The following is a 10,299-nucleotide window of genomic DNA, read 5'->3' on the forward strand; positions in this document are numbered from 1 at the left end:
ATATCTTTCTTTCTACATAGCACTTTAATTCTTATTGTTTGCACTGAAGCACCGCAGCAATTTCCTAATGTTGTAAACCTCAACATCTGGCAATAAACCCCATTCTGATTCTGATTCTGATTCTGCAAAAGGTGGCTTGCTTCAGCGAATCCTCATCTTGCAAATAACCTATTTTCTGCTATATTAAGTTCAGCTTTAAGTTCATTGTTTCCATCTCACCCCACAGATGCTCAATTGTTCTGAGCTCTGGGTAATTTAGTGCCCTATCACGGTATTGATTATCGATCTGAGAGAGCCACAGGTGCGTATTAAATCAGAGTTCTCATTTAGCTGTCCACTAAATAAATATCAGTATCGATGTGGCCATCCACAGTCTGTCTGTAAAGGATCTAGTCCTGACTGGCCCCTTTAGGAAATTTTGAGATACTTGATTATAACTCCAAATGCCAAGTTTGGAAGAGCTGCTATATGATCTTATCACATTCATATCCTGCTTACTTTGGCTGAGGGCCACTTACTGGTGCTCATCAAACCTGGATGCCAAGATCCACCGGTGTGTTTGGAAGTGACACAGACAGGCGAGGGAGTATCGGATAACAAAATCACACTCTTCATTCCTGCCTGACCTCTTGCTCTGGATTATTAAGGCCACAGTGTGGTGACGGCTAATCAGGGACACGGCTCCATTCATAACAGATCAGAGAGCTGGCACACATGCTTTTATTTCTGAAGTGCCATTTATTATCGTTTCTGCTGCTGCAGTTCTCATAAAGGCTGATTTTAGTCCCTTTCAAGTTTGACTCTAAACACCATAAATCACAGTGCACCTTGCCACTCTTCTCACTTTTACATTTCTATAACACTTTGTAAAACAGCTACTAAACTGCAGCTTTCATCTCCTATAGGCCTTAACTTCTAAAGTTTACCACCGTCTTTTAATAATTTCCATTATGTAGCACTTAGAAAATACTCAAAGCGTCAGGGCTCTGTGTGCAGGCGGATGGAGAGGTGGATCCAAATGCAGGACTCAGACACTAAATTGAAACTCAAAAACCTCAGCTTTATTGCTGGTGACAAAACATGAACTGACACTGACTCACTAGAAACTGAAACACACAGGCAAGTCTGATGGTATGACGCGACACTGAGCACAGGAAAACACAGGGCTAATATACACAGGGTGGTAATCAGGGAATGGGCAACAGGAGGGAGACACAGCTGGGAGAAATTGGACTAACGAGACAGGGGAGCAGTAGAACTGAACACACTCAAATGAGACACAGACCTTCACAATAAAACAGGAAACCAGAAACCACTAAACAAAGACGCAGACAGAGAGGCAGACAGAATATAACACATGCAACTCAAACTATACATGAAACAACAAATTCTTAAACATGGATAAACAGAAACATGAAAATCATCATCATCATCATCATCATCACCACAAGCACTACAAGAGAATAAGAAAACAATCCATAATGCAAAAACACACCAAAATAGCTGAAACACAGATTCATCATAAAACCCAACAAAGCATCAGAGAAACATAAAGAACAATCCATCATTCAAAAATAAACCAAAACATAACAACTCAAAATACTGGGTCAAACTGACCCAGAACCGTGACGCAAAGGTCATATTTTCCTTATTGCTTGGAAATGAATCAGTCTGTATCAGTCTTTGGTAAAGTTGTGAACTGTTGATAGAGGCTTTGTGTTTTTGGAAGTGACACATAGTGGCAGGTCAGAGAGGACTTTTGTGCTGGACTGATGCTGGGGCCCGATAGCAGCTAGGGTGAAGTGACATCTCTCTCCTCTCTCATTCTATGTGTGTGTGTGTGTGTGTGTGTGTGTGTGTGTGTGTGTGTGTGTGTGTGTGTGTGTGTGTGTGAGATGGGAGTAGCTGCCCGCAGAGCTTATCTCTATAATTGGATTTGTGTTAGTGTATTCGGAAATCTCAGTGTGATGCTCTAATCTGATTGACCACAACCCTGGAGAGGTAGATGAGTCAAAGATGTCTGCTACATACATATAGGTGTCCATCTGTGTTTGACCTGCTGTTTGTCACCTTGGTTCTATTTGGGTTGAACTTAACAGGCTTTGGCAGGGAAAATGACAGCTGTATGCGAGATTTGGTGCAGAGCTGTAAATCTTACATCTGCAGGAAAAGCACATATGTTGCACTTGCACAATCTGTTCCTCGCTGAGATGAACATCAGAGTGGAAGATAATTTTTTTTATTAAGTTTCTTTTCTATATATATTCCTGTTTGACTATAGTTTTAACTCTATTTGCTTTTAATACCAGTAGCCGAGCTGTTGTTTGCGTATCTTTGTGGAACACATGACCTTTTGGCTGTGTTTACTTATAATGCATATTGAGCTCAGAATGTATTTTATACCCCTCTAGGTGTGCAAATGATTTCGTACCCTAGCATATTTTATCTGACAAGTATGACTGATTATTTATGGGCTGTTTTATCGCATGCGCTGTTTGATGAAGTGATAGCTGTATGCAGTCATCACGGACAACCTGGCTTGCTAAATACAATTGATTATACTGGTCTTGCTTTAGTTTAAATGATATTTATTTTGCAGCTGTAGTGGAGAACAAGACATTTTTTTAAATAACAATAATAAAATGTGCACGTACGATTGACTGACTCACTTCATCGTATTTCCCCCCACCTGTTACAATTATGCATACTTTGCCTTTTTCATGTGCTCCGTAAGAGATTGAGTTAAATATTGTATCTGACACAAAGTTTTTGATGTATTACTGCTTTTCACAGTAATTCAGTTTTACACGTACAAAGTTGTACACGTTTGTATTCTGCTTTTAGCAGCTTTCACGGTTTGCAGTCCTTTGCTCTCAGTGATGCACTGCATCTGATTGCATTACAGGAAGGTTCTTCTATTATTCAACAGTTTGCTTGATCTGGCTCCACACTGTCAGACCTTATATTATTTATTTATGCACTTTGAGACGATATGAGATTTAAAGCAGTCTCTCATGGTGCTTCCCAGGAACTTTGTTATAATCTAAAACTATATTGTGCAAACTTAACAATATGATATTTCCTTTTTGGGGGCAGAATTTGGTTTCTGTTCCACTCTGTCCTTCCTGAATCTGGATGTTTTGGCTTGTGCTGTTATTTGATTATCATGGGAATCCTGAAGTGTGGCAATTCATTTATTACAGCAAATGTTGACTGCCTGTTTTCCAGTGGGAAAGGGCAGAACAAGGATAGGGCTTTAGGAGATGTTTCTATTAGTATATTGTAACAGCCAGAGAGAGGGAGAGAAACCCCTCCATCCGCACCTTCCTTTCGCACGGCTAGACGTGACAGTCACCATAGCAACCACTCGGCATGCATGCTCCCCATCGCTATCAAGTGAAAACTGCTGAAATCTTTTCTTCTGTGTTTTTGTGTTTTTCTCTTTCTTTTTTAGAAATTTGATTTTTAAGAATTAAAGTTTTATCCAAGAATCCTTCAGCTGAAGGTGAAACTTTATTTATAAGGTTTCCACATAAAAAAAAAAAGCTTCCCCCAGATTCTCAGGTAGATAAATTATGTTCCTTGTCCCCATTTCCTCACCCATCCTCCCCTCCTTCTTTATACCCTCCTTTCAGGTCTCCCATGGGTAACGGAGGGTTTTCTCACACATTCAGACTGAAATTGTTAAAAATGTGTTGGCAGACGTACAGGAGGTGGATTTATGTAAACCTATGCTCCATTTCTGGCACATATAGAAAAGATGTGGAGCCTTTTTTTTTAAATTTGCAAATGATACCAAATGTTTTGAAAGAGTAATTTGTATTATAGATGGCTTGCAAAATGGGACTTCCCAAAAATAAACTAATGAAAGTTTTTCCCAGTGTGTGTGGATTCAGTACATAGCCATCCATTACCACTGTCTTGGACTTTGTGCCATCTCCACCATTCTTCTTTTTTTTTTTTATGAAGACAGTGTTCATGCTTCCTTCTCAATTTACATCAAAGCTAAATAGCATCATTATGGATGAAAGGCAAGGTGTTACTGTCTATATACAGTACCATTATTCATTACTTTGAGGAGGCTATCCTCTGAAATTTGTGCTCTCCTGCTTGCCACATACCATTTCTGCTTAAGACAGGAACTACATCACCCCTTCCTCATCCTCTAGCTTCTCGTCCTCATGTTTCTCTTTGTTGTCAGTTGTTTAATGTATTCTGTGTCCTTCTCCCTCTCTCCTAAAATAAAGGTGGTGAGAATCCCTTTAAGGCTTACAGTGCTGCTCCTCAAACATTTCGGCTGACTCCTGCTTGATAAACTCCTGGAAGTGAAAAGCTGAGACCCACAAGTGATCCAGGGATTCACGTCACTCCAACATGCCTTCTTCTGTCTAACTACTCCCTGGAGATAAGTACAACAATGTGACCACTCAAATCGATCAGAACCATGTGACCTGCTATTATGGATACGAGGAAAGGCTTACACTGAATTAAAACTCATCCAGGTAATTCAGCACATTGTGACCTTTGCAATCTGACCATTTGTACTGTATAGCAGCTGCTGACTTATGTTTAAAAAAAATCTTTTCACTGTTGAGATTAGTGTTTCACATCTTTTGCTTGGTACAGGGCTTTTCATTTTCTTTGTATATTAATAGACCTTTTACTGCACTGCATCTTGGCTATTCCGTGACTTCCTCAATCTGGATATTCATGGCTCCAGCTTTTGTCTGCGTCAGCTAGTAAACAGTACAAACAGGAAGTGGCACCATGGTGCATTGCTGTTAAAGCCTGGTCAGCTTAGTGCAAATTAAAAGGGTATGAATATAAAGAGTATAAAATGCTTTCGTTTGTATTTTCAGTATGAATTTGCCAGGTTTTTTTTTCAGCCTGAAAATGGACTTTAGGGAGTAGACTAAGCACATAAGTGCAATCGTTTCACCTAAAGTTAAAAGCAATGAGTGAACGTCAGGAGGGGCTGGAGCCTGTTCCAGCTGTTATGTGGTGAGAGGCAGGGTATAGCCTTGACAGATGACCAGTGTATCACAGAGCTCACAGAGAGAGATGCAGAGAGCCAATCACACCTACAGCCAATTTAGAATCACCAATTAACCTAACAAGCATGTCTTTGGGGAAAAAAGAATCTCTTAGCAAGAAAAGCCCTGCATGCAACCAGGAGTCTGGAACGAATCAAAGTCACTTTTTTGTAATAATAATAAGAGAAACCTGATTAGCACCTTGTTCTGGTTAGATTTGATTGTCTTGCCCTTTAAAAAGTATTATGAACCTCATATTTTTTGCTTGCAGAATCATGTTGTGACATTAAAGTCGGCAGTGCTAACACTGAAGACTCACTGCTTAAGGCATGAGAGGAGAACTAATGAAGACAGGCATGGAAGTGAATCCAGACAAACAGGAATGTGTCTTGTCCACCTTTGATACAGATGACAATTAAGTCCTGCGGCTCACAGTTGATATTGTATTGTGCACAAAGCTTGAAAGCTGAGGGGTGGTGAGATGCATAAAACAGGGTAAAGAAAACAGACCAAACAACAGAGCCTTTAACGAAGCAAAAAAACCACAGAGGACGAGTGGGAAAACTCTTTTACGAAGTCAAAAAGCTAAGCTTTTTCTTTTTCTTTTTTTTTTTTACAATGTTCAAGTTTTATTATAGTAGAATAGATTTATGTTTGTAGGTGCACTGGCTAACTACAGAAGCTTGCAAACACATCCAAGATTAGTATTCCAGCAGCTAACCACATATGGAAGAGCAACATCTAATGTTCTTCATATTAGATAGCTAACCAGTAGCATTTTTTAAATATATTTTTTGGGCTTTATTAGCTTTTACCACTTATGTGTTATGACCACAACGGGGCCTTCTGCATTACCTTTATATATGAGTCACCTGCTCAACCCAGTGAGCTAAACCATATGTAATAGAGACAGCACATGTTAATGGACACGAGTATAAAAATATAAGATATAAAGATGCTAAAAGTTTTAAAGTTTTTAGCAAACCTGGTGCACGTGAACCAATCGACAGGCCAGGGATTCGAATCAGACTGACTGGTAACCGGCTGGTTAACCACACATGTGTTTCATTACTTGCCCATCTAGTTCATGTGTGTACAACATGCACACAGCAGTGCAGACAAATAGTCATGCACTCATAACCACAAATTAAATTAATATAGAACTTATTTACTGTAAAACAAAGACACAATGCACACAAAGGTAAACCATGGGGGGAACCACCACGAAAGTGTAAAAACAAACCTTTTAGACACTTAAATCAAAGGTCACCGCTTTAAATCTTTGCTCAGTATGAGTGAAGCAGTTACAAGAAACTTTTGGTGATAAGTAAAAAAAAAAGAAGAAAAAGGATCAATATCCTGTTATCTGGTGAGGTAAAATATGTCAGGTAAAGTTAACTGTTTGTACCTCTTTGCAGTAGCAGAGCTCTTTATTTTCAGTTGTTTAAGTGAGAGGAGATCCTGTAACTTACTGCAGATTTTACAGCTGCAAAAGTGCCACAAAATCCATGCTTTTGACTTTTCTTTTATTTGGCACTCTGCTTTGTTTTTGTGCAGTTGAAATATCGTAGTGAGTAATGGTGATTCAAATAAGGAAAAGGAGAACAATACAGTCAAGGGCAGAAAGGAAGACAAGCCTGAGATGGGAGGAAGGAGAGAGAGAGAGAGAGAATCGAGAGACTATCTACATGCGTTTTTGTGGTACAATGCGTGGTTAAATCATCATTGTGCTTCCAGCTGCAAATGCATGTGCACGTATCTTATCCAGCGAGTTTGCAAAGAGTGTGTGTCTCTCTTGCTCCCGTTTCCTCTCTGGAGCAGAGCAGTACAGGAAGGCCGGCTGGTTGGCTGGCTGCACAGGAAAGGAAACAGTCTCTATCAAACAGCAGATGGAGGACAGCATGTGCTTACACTGCAGAAACACACACATAAGCACCGACATGCACACACATGTAGCCCTACATACACAACGAATTATGTGCGAAAACAGTAGCTTTTATTAGTAGTATGACCCAGATTGTATGTGTCAGGTGCTGGGAATCTGAACCTTCCAGAGTTGATTTGAAGGAGGAAAATTGCATTTTATAGGAACTTTTGAACTGCTTCCATAACGGCAAGGACGTTTTTTTTCTTCTTGGAAGGTTGTAATGCCCTTTCAACTTTTATCAAAGCATTTTCCCCCCCTAGCTACACATTGCTACAGTCTCTTATAGCTTTTCAGCTTTCAAATGTCTTTTCACGATTGAAAAACAGGCCATGGTCATAGAATAATTGTGCATAGACTTTTGTTTTCACCTGGTTCAGAGCATTGCTTTTGTTCAGAGTTGAAAAAAGGCAGATATGGAAATTATTCCCAAACAGTGTGTAAACTTCTATCAGTAATGCTCCACAGCTGTCCGACCCATTTCATGGGTGTAGGCATTAGCAAAGCCGAGATCTCACCTATTTGTTACGTTTGTGACCTGCTGATCAAAAGTGTTTGTCTGTTGCCAAGATTTAGTGATACCCAGTATGTCATGGCCACCTCTATGGTTTCTGATGCACTGTCATACCTCTGTCAAGAGTTATTAGCAACAGGATAGCTACCATACTGGCCTGGTCTCAACAAGCTTTTGTCAGCAATACGGAGACTGGATGTTGCACTTCCTTTTTCCAAACGGGAGCGAACTCTCCAAGAGGCTTTCGACTTAGGCTCGTGTGTTTGTGTATGTGTGTTTGCTCACTTGTGCAACAAGCCTGCTTAGGAGCAAGGACAATGAGGCTCACTATGGTGCCCAAGGCCTCAGTGAATGACTCATATTTCTATAGGATTCAGGCCAAACAAAAAGGTTACACAATCTTAATCAACAAAGTGGTGCTCATAATATGCTCAGCAGAGGCAGTGATCCCGTGAAAGAGGATTGTGAAAATTTGTTAGGTTCAAGTTTGGGTAACATAATTAGTACGCTTCCTCTTTCACTTTCTCTTAAAAGGAAGAGTGTTGCCTTCTTCTTTTTAAGAAGAAGAAAGCAGTCAGTGCACATTCTGACTTTCTAAATTCAGGATTATGCCACAAAAGACTGGCGTGTTTTGTTTTTCTATGTTTGTCACCAGGTGTGTGACAAAGAAGTTCAAGTGACTGTTATTCCTGAAGATGAATAACATCTCTCATTGAGGAGCAATTTTGCTATGGCAACTGGAACTGTGCAAGAGTAAAATTTAGCTCTTCCTGCAGACAGTCAAGAGACATGATAGAAACCGAAAGACAGTCATGGTGTCTCTTATTGAAAGGATTGTTCTAAAGAGAAGGATTTTAAGGTCTGCGTCTGCACCGAGCAGACACGTCTGCTCAATCTCTGCAGAGCAGCAGAGGCAGGCTCCTCATCCTCTCAGCGTGAGCCTTTCACTTATCCCTTCTGGTCCCTCCTCTCTTTTCCTCGCTCAGAATCAAGTGGCTTTTTGTTCTCCCGCAGCAGTGCTTATCACTTGTTTCTCCACTGCTGCCCTCACTCCCTCCTCCCCGTCCTTCTTGTGGTAATGAAAGGATATTTTGGGGGATAGATCTTGTCTGCCCTGTGAAGATCCCAAAGGAGTGTGGTTATCTTTCTGTCTGTGTCTGAAAAAATGGGGTTCTGTGCAAGAACACCCCCTTCTCTGGAGGGCATTCTTCCTCTGAGAGCTAGGTCTGTTTTTAATCCAAGTCTTTGTGTCCGTGCGGATGTTAAATAACTCCCATACCAGAAGAAAAGCTTTGTGGACTCATCATTACAGGCACTAACTCTGCACTTTATTTGAGTTCATCTGAATGAAGTGGGTTTGCTCTTTCCCACAGGATTTTTCAATTGCCTGTTATTTCTACGCTTGGATAACATGACATAGGGATGAGGCATACATTGTCAGGGGAGGGAGTCTGTTTGGCCGAATTACTCTTTAAAACCTGATTCCCAGATGGCATCTGACTCAGCTGTTGTTTTTCCACATGTAACTACAGCTTCACCTGTCTAATCACTTTTATTGACCATAAAACCTCCCAAAACAAATTTACAGTCAGTTAAGGAGGTTAACTTTCCATAATGTGACCGGTAGTCATCATTTTCTTTATAGCTTTTGCTGAGATGTTTGCTGAATAAAGGCAACTGCTGAGGCTTAGACTCAGAAAGGCTGAAGTTTCTCAATTGATTTCTTTCTATTAAATGCATCAGAACAGCTAGACCCATAAAAGAGAATCTAACTGAATTATTATTGTGTGGACGTGCAGAAGCTTTGTATGACAGCAATAGCTTTCCACTGCTAAACAGTATCTCAGTATAAGACAATTTCTATTAAAAGCAAACATAATATAGCATGAGCTCTAAATATGTCATCATGTAGAGCCTCTGAATGGAGTCTGGAGCTGCTTTCTCCCCGCTTAATCACCTCTTGACTCTCATGATGGATGCAGATTGATAAATACCATAATTATCTTGGAAGTCATGTATTTTCAAGTAATGTAGGCCGAGCATACACTAAAATACAAAGAACCCAAAAAATGGTTGCCTCATATACAGTAATTTAGGTCCTTATTTGACCACTATATGTTACACTTTGTGCTTTTAATGGCCCTACAGGTTAACAAAAAAGATTGCTATATGTCATATTACTGACTAGCTGCTACCTATCTTCTTGTCTCTCTTTCCTTCTGCATGTCTTTTGCCTGTTCATAGCAGAGAGGGGATAATCACCAAGTTGCTGTGCAATGAGAAGTGTCACAAGCCCGTTTTGTCACTTGCAGCCCAGCTGCCATGCATTACTCAGACTATAGGTGGCTCTGGTTCGAGGCCATAATTGCCCTGCCTCCGAATAATTGAAAGAGGGGAGGAGGTACATCCCAGAGGTGTCAGGATGGGAGAAAGATGGATGCTGCGGTGTTCAACTCTGTCAGGTTGGAAGATATAAGGGGCTGGGAGGACATGATGAGAGTCTCACAGGGCGCCTTTTTCACCTGCTTAGACAAACGCATAGACACACATGTTGTTGATGATCGACCACTAGCAAAATTATTTCTGACGCGGCGGTTCTCAAACGGGCACCGGCACATGTGTTTCCCATGTATCCTTATTGTAGCTCCATGTGTTTGTGTTCCATGGCAGGCAGTGTCGCCTTGCCTGCCAATTGTTAACAGATTTGGTGTAGAAACTTATGCATGGAGAGTATCTGTGCAGGCGTGCAAATCTGTGGATCTGAAATGATTAAAAACCCACTGGCTCTTTGGAAAATATTAACTGTGACTGTGTGCATGTGTGTGACA

General features: G+C 40.6%; 1 protein-coding gene across 2 annotated transcripts in view; it reads left to right on the forward strand.

The window, feature by feature from the left end:
• ptprea (protein tyrosine phosphatase receptor type Ea) overlaps positions 1-10,299 on the forward strand; it is a gene marked incomplete in the record, with an annotated part of 71,005 nt that overhangs the window by 27,360 nt on the left and 33,346 nt on the right. For both annotated transcript variants that reach the window (XM_042219750.1, XM_042219751.1), the window contains 1 exon segment: positions 4,248-4,502.

The sequence above is a fragment of the Haplochromis burtoni genome, unplaced genomic scaffold, assembly GCF_018398535.1.
Source record: "Haplochromis burtoni strain Fernald_Lab_line unplaced genomic scaffold, NCSU_Asbu1 Contig_37, whole genome shotgun sequence".
NCBI lineage: Eukaryota > Metazoa > Chordata > Actinopteri > Cichliformes > Cichlidae > Haplochromis > Haplochromis burtoni.